This window comes from Dama dama, chromosome 28 (assembly GCF_033118175.1).
Source record: "Dama dama isolate Ldn47 chromosome 28, ASM3311817v1, whole genome shotgun sequence".
Taxonomy (NCBI): Eukaryota; Metazoa; Chordata; class Mammalia; order Artiodactyla; family Cervidae; genus Dama; species Dama dama.
The window spans coordinates 59,350,713-59,358,162 of NC_083708.1; positions in this window are offsets into that span (position 1 = coordinate 59,350,713).

Genomic DNA, 7,450 nt, shown 5'->3' on the forward strand with positions numbered 1-7,450 from the left:
ACAGTGATCCAGTAATCTGCATGTTGGTTTAACCCAAGGAGTGGTGTCTTTTACTAAGATTGAATTGGACTGGAAGCAAGAATACCTTGGCATTCCCACTTGAATCAGTAGAAACATTAGAGGTGTAACTTCCCCACTACCCTCCTGATGGTATTTAGTATCAGTGTGTCCAGTTTTGTCACAGAAAGAAATGAAATCGGTTAGGTTCCTTCAACTGATGATTTAATTTCAAGAAATCAGCTCTAATTAAGACTTCTTTAAGAGATTCGATGACTTTTTGAGTCAGTTGAAAAGAAGCTTAGAAAGAATCTAACAGTCCAAGTTCCACATTTTTAGGTGAAGAGATTAAAAACTGAAGAGATTAAATGACTTATCCAAGATCATCCAGAAAATTATTTGCAATGCAGAGCCTCATACTACTTCTCCTGAGTGCTCATTCAATGCTTAGTGATTTCATATAATTTAACAATAAAGAAGCAGTCAGTGGGGTAGTGGGAGAGTTCAAGCACTGAAAACAAATCAGGGTTAAAAAAATTTTTTAATCTTGTTAAATTCATTATTCCACATTTGGTTTGATCTAGTGGCTACAATGTGGTATTAAGAAGTATTGATGAATAGATAGTTTGATGGATTTCTATCTGGGATTTGAAACAAAGCTCTTTGGGTTATGTTTCTACGTGATGTTATCTCCTACCTTGAGATTTAATCTCTAAATTGCTGTGACATGTGGGCTGAAGAGTAATCTACTACATCAACTACAGAATGAACTTAAGACATAAACTGACTTTTAGAACATATATACAACCAGATATACAGATGTGAGAGTTGGACCGTAAAGAAGGCTGAGTGCTGAAGAATTGATGCTTTCGAACTGTGGTGCTGCAGAAGACTCTTGAGATTCCTTTGGACGGCAAGAAGATTGAACCAATAAATGCTAAAAGAAATCAGTCCTGAGTATTCATTGGAAGGACTGATGCTGAAGCTGCAATACTTTGGCTACTTGATAAGAGGAGCCGACTCATTGGAAAAGACCCTGATCTGAGAAGGACTGGGGACAGGAGAAGGGGATGACAGAGGATGAGATGGTTGAAATGCATCATCGACTCAATGGACATGAGTCTGAGCAAACTCCAGGAGATAGTGAAGGACAGGGAAGCCTGGTGTGCTGCAGCCCATGGGGTCTCAAAGAGTCAGACACAACTGAACAACTGACAACAACAATATATCCAGCCTCAGCAAACTAACAGCTAAGCAAGTAACTGAGAAACCTAGTAGGGAGATCTTCAGCCCCACTTATTGTACCAAAAGTAGATTACTTGAAACAAAAATGAAAATTTTATTTGAATTTTTCTTTCAAAAATGCTTCTAGTTTTGAAAAATAGACAAAAACTGCTAAGAATGGTTAGTATTAAAGTTCAAATTGATATTAGTAAGGAGTCTGTGATAATGTTTTGCGTAATTTAAAATACCATAAAATATTATAGCACCTCACAAGATTATGAGGGAAGTTATAAATGAGAAGACATGATCTTGAGAGACAAAGATGTTTGTTTCATGGGCAAATGAGTAACTATACCATTTTACATTCCTACCAGCAGTGTGTGAGTGATCCAGTTTTTCTGCATCCTCACCAGCATTAAGTATTGTCAATTTAAAAAATTTTTTTACCTATTTTGATAAGTGTATTATGTGTTCTAGCTACTAGTCCTCTGTTGGAAATGTGGTTTGAAAATATTTTCTCTGAGAATGTAGCTTGTCTTTTCAACCTCTTCATGGAGTCTTACACTGGGTGAAAGCTTTAACTTTAAGGAAGACCAGTTAAACAGTTTTCCATTGATTAATCTGGCTGTTGCTGTCAAGTCTAAGAACTCTTGGCCTAGCCCTGTCCTGAAGATTTTCTCCTGTTTTTTTTTTTACACTTTATGTCTAAGTCTATGACCTATTTTGAGTTAATTTTTGTGTAAGTACTGAGACTTAGATTTTTTGTTTGTTTGTTTGGTTTGGTTTGGTTTTGGAAGGGGCAGAGTTTGCCTTTGGATATCCAGTTATTCCAGGTTAGTCTGTTAGAAAATGCTGTTCTTCCTCCTTTGAACAGCATTGGCTCCTCTGTCAAAGATTGATTGCCCATATTTGCAGGTCTGTTTCTGAGTTCTTTGTTCTGCTCCACTCATCTATGTGTCTCCCTCTGTCAATACTACAGAGTCCCGATACTGTAGCTACATAATACATCTTGAAGTGGGGTTGATTGTTCTCTACCACTCCTTTTCTTCTCCCAAAAAAAGATGTTTTTTAGCTTTTCTAGTTCCTTTAGCTTTTCTTATAAATTCTAAAATAATTTATCTATATCTACAAAAAATATTGATGATTTTGATAGGAATTATGTTAAACCTGTTTATCAGTTTGAGAACTGACATTTTCACTATGTGAATCTGCCAATCATGGTCATGATTTTTTTCCAATTATTATTTATTTATGTGGTAGTTTTTACCATGTGTGTTTTACACATTTTGTTAGATTTATACCTTGGCATTTTTCTATTTTGGGATATTTTAAATGATATTGTATTTTAAATTAAGTATGCAGAAATACAATTGACTTTTGTATGTTTATCGTGTATCCAGTGAACTTTCTAAATTCATTTATTAGTTCTAGATTTTGTGCAACTTTTTTTCTTTTTAATTTTCCACACAATCATGTCATATGTAAATAAGAGTACAGTTTTATTTCTTCCATTCCAATATGAATGCTTTTATTTCCTTTTATTGTTTTCTTACACTGCCCAGAACTCCCATCAAAAGTTTAAATAAAAATGGTGAGAACAGACCTCTTTGCCTTTTTTTTCAGCTTTGGAAGGAAAGTGCGTAGTTAGCTATTGGTTTTTGCAGATGTTCTTTAACAAGTTGAGGAAGTCATCCTTATTCCTATTTTTTCGTGAGTTATATCATGAACAGATGTTAATTTTGTTGAAATACTTTTTCTGCATCGACATGATCATGTGATTTTTCTTCTTTTTAGCTTGTTTATATGATGGATTATGCTGATTGATCGTTGAATTTTGAACCAGCTTGGCATCCCTGGAATAAATCTACTGGATCATAATGTATAATTCTTTTTTATATAATGCTAACTCCTATTTGCTAGTATTTTGCTAAATATTTTAAAATTGAATTATTTGGGGATGCTGGTCTCTAGTTTTCTTTTTCTGTACTAGTTTTTGTTTTGGGGAGGATATCAAGGTAAAACTGGTTTCACCAAGTGAATTGCAAAGTATTCCCCTTGTATTTTCTGGAAGAGATTGTGTAGAATTTCTATTAACTCTTTAAACACATGGAAGAATTCTCCAGTGAACCCATTGGGGCCTCTAATTTCTTTTGAGAGAATTTTTTAATTACAAAATCAGTTTTCTTAATAATTGTAAGGTTGTTCAAATGATCTATTCCATGTTGGGGGAGCTTCAGCAGTTTGTGCTTTTTGAGGAATTGGTCCATTTTGTCTAAGTTGTCAGATTTCTAGGTGTAGAGTTCTTTGTAATACTCCCTATCTTTTTGGTGCCTGAAGTGTCTGTAATGACACCCCTTGTTTTATTTCTGATATTAATAATTTGTGTCTTCTCTTTGTTTCTTTGTCAGCCTTGCTAGAGGTTTGTCAATTTTATTGATCTTTTCAGAGAGCTTTTTGTTTCATTAATTTTCCCTATTTTCTGTCTTTAATTTCACTGAGTTTTATTCATGTGTTATTTCTTTTCTTCTGCTTGCTTTTGGTTTATTATTCACTTCTTTTTCTAGGTTCTTTTTTTTTAATTGAAGGATATTTGCTTTACAGTATTGCATTGGTTTCTACCAAACATCAAGATGAGTCAGTCATCAGTTCAGTTCAGTTCAATTGCTCAATCGTGTCTGACTCTTTGTGACCCCATGAACTGCAGCACGCCAGGCCTCCCTGTCCATCACCAACTACTGGAGTCTACCCAAACCCATGTCCATTGAGAGGGTGATGCCTTCCAATCATCTCATCCTCTGTTGGCCCCATCTCCTCCTGCCCTCAATCTTTCCCAGCATCAGGGTCTTTTCAAATGAGTCAACTCTTCGTTTCAGGTGGCCAAAGTATTGGAGTTTCAGCTTCAACATCAGTCCTTCCAATGAACACCCAGGACTGACCTCCTTTAGGATGGACTGGTTGGATCTCCTTGCCATCCAAGAGACTCTCAAGAGTCTTCGCCAATACCACAGTTCAAAAGCATCAATTCTTCGACACTCAGATTTCTTTATAGTCCAACTCTCACATCCATACATGACTACTGGAAAAACCATAGCCTTGACTAGATGGACCTTTGTGGACAAAGTAATGTCTCTTATTTTTAATATGCTATCTAGGTTGGTCATAACTTTCCTTCCAAGGAGTATGCGTCTTTTAAGTTCATGGCTTCAGTCACCATCTGCAGTGATTTTGGAGCCCCCAAAATAAAGCCAGCCACTCTTTCCACTGTTTCCCCATCTGTTTGCCATAAAGTGATGGGACTGGATGCCATGATCTTAGTTTTCTGAATGTTGAGCTTTAAGCCAACTTTTTCACTCTCCTCTTTCACTTTCATCAAGAGGCTCTTTAGTTCTTCTTCACCTTCTGCCGTAAGGATGGTGTCATCTGCATCTGAGGTTATTGATATTTCTTCTGGCAGTCTTAATCCCAGCTTGTGCTTCATCCAGTCCAGCGTTTCTCATGATGTACTCTGCATATAAGTTAAATAAGCAGGATGAAAATATACAGCCTTGACATACTCCTTTTCCTATTTGGAACCAGTCTGTCATAGGTTTACCTATGTCCCCTCCCACTTGAATGTCCCCCTCCTCCCTCCCCAGCCCAGTACTCTAGGGAACTCAAACCAGGTCTTGATAAGACTTCTTTTTCTAGGTTCTTGAGGTGCAATCTTAGGGTATTTATTTGAGAATTTCCCTCTTATCTATTGTAAGCATTTAGTGATATAAATATTCATCTCAGCTTTAGGTGTGTCCCAGAAATTTTGATATATTGTATTTTTATTTAATTTAAATTATTTTTTTACTTCCCTTAAGATTTTTCTCTTTGACTCATGGGTTATTTAATAACATATTTAATAGCATAATGTTCAGTTTCCGTGTATTTGAACATTTTCCTGTAATCTCCCTGTTATTAAGTCCTAATTTGATTCCATTGTGGTCAGAGAACACACTGTGTATGATTTTACTTCTTTTAAATTTGTTGAGGTTGGTTCTGTGGCCCAGGATATGGTTTATTTTGGTATGTACCATTGACGCTTGGTAATAATCTGTATTAAAGGACAGAAATGGTATGGACCTAGCAGAAGCAGAAGATATTAAGAAGAGGTGGCAAGAATCCACAGAAGAACTATACAAAAAAGATCTTCACGAACCAGGTAATCACGATGGTGTGATCACTAACCTAGAACCAGACATCCTGGAATGCAAAGTCAAGTGGGCCTTAGGAAGCATCACATGAACAAAGCTAGTGGAGGTGATGGAATTCCAGTTGAACTATTTCAAATCCTGAAAGATGACGCTGTGAAAGTGGTGCACTCAATATGCCAGCAAATTTGGAAAACTCAGCAGTGGCCACAGGACTGGAAAAGGTCAGTTTTCATTCCAATCCCAAAGAAAGGCAATGCCAAAGAATGTTCAAACTACCAGACAGTTGTGCTCCTCTCACACACTAGCAAAGTAATGCTCAAAATTCTATAAGTTAGGCTTCAACAGTACGTGAACCGTGAACTTCCAGATATTCAAGCTGAATTTAGAAAAGGCAGAGGATCCAGAGATCAAATTGCCAACATCTGCTGGATCATCAAAAAAGCAAGAGAGTTCCAGAAAAACATCTGCTTTATTGACTATGCCAAAGACTGTGACTGTGTGGATCACAACAAACTGTGGAAGATTCTTAAAGAGATGGGAGTACCAGACCACCTGACCTGCCTCCTGAGAAATCTGTATGCAGGTCAGGAAGCAACAGTTAGAACTGGACATGGAACAACAGACTGGTTCTAAATCAGGAAAGGAGTACATCAAGACTGTATATTGTCACCCTGCTTATTTAATTTATATTTAGAGTATATCATGAGAAATGCTGGACTGGATGAAACACAAGCTGGAATCAAAATTACTGGGAGAAATATCCATAACCTCAGATATGCAGATGACACCACCCTTATGGCAGAAAGTGAAGAGGAACTGAAGAGCCTGTTGATGAAAGTAAAAGAAGGGAGTGAAAAAGTTGGCTTAAAGCTCAATGTTCAGAAAACTAAGATCATGGCATCTGGTCCCATCACTTCATGGGAAATAGATGGGAAAACAGTGGAAACTGTGACTTAGTTTATTTTGGGGGGCTCCAACATCACTGCAGATGGTAATTGCAGCCATGAAATTAAAAGACGCTTACTCCTTGGAAGGAAAGTTATGACCAGCCTAGACAGCATATTAAAACGCAGAGACATTACTTTGCCAACAAAGGTCCATCTAGTCAAGGCTATGGTTTTTCCAATAGTTACGTATGGATATGAGAGTTGGACTATAAAGAAACCTGAGTGCTGAGGAATTGATGCTTTTGAACTGTGGTGTTGGAGAAGACTCTTGAGAGTCCCTTGACTGCAAGGAGATCCAACCAGTCCATCCTAAAGGAGGTCAGTCCTGGGTGTTCATTGGAAGGACTGATGCTGAAGCTGAAACTCCAGTACTTTGGCCACCTCATGCGAAGAGTTGACTCATTGGAAAAGACCCTGATGCTGGGAGGGATTGGGGGCAGGAAGAGAAGGGGACAACAGAAGATGAGATGGCTGGATGGCATCACAGACTCGATGGACATGGGTTTGAGTAAACTCCGGGAGTTGGTGATAGACAGGGAGGCCTGGCGTGCTGCAATTCATGGGGTCGCAAAGAGTCGGACACAATTGAGTGACTGAACTGAACTGTGTTGGGAAGATCCCCTGGAAAAGGGAAAGGCTACCAACTCCAGAATCCTGGCCTGGAGAATTCCATGGATTGTATAGTTCATGTGGTCACAAAGAGTCAGACATGACTTTCACTTTCATAGTAACAGATGATCACATGCAAAAAAACAATTCAAATTGGACTTAGATTTAAATTTAAAGTCAAACTATAAAACTACTAGAAGATAACATAGAAAATCTAGGGGACCTTGAGGTTGGCAGTCATTTCTTAGATACCACACCGTTCGAAAAGCTTCATCCATGAAAGAAAAAATAGATAAGTTGACTTCATTAAAAACATATGCTTTGTGAAAGACATTAAGAGAATGAAAAGGCTAGCCACAATCTGGGAGAAAATATTTGCAAAACACGTATCTGTTAAAGGACTGGTATCCAAAACGTACAAAGAATTCTTATAACTCAACAATAAGACAGCCTTTTTTAAAGTGGGCAAAAGATTTGAATAGGTGGCAAATA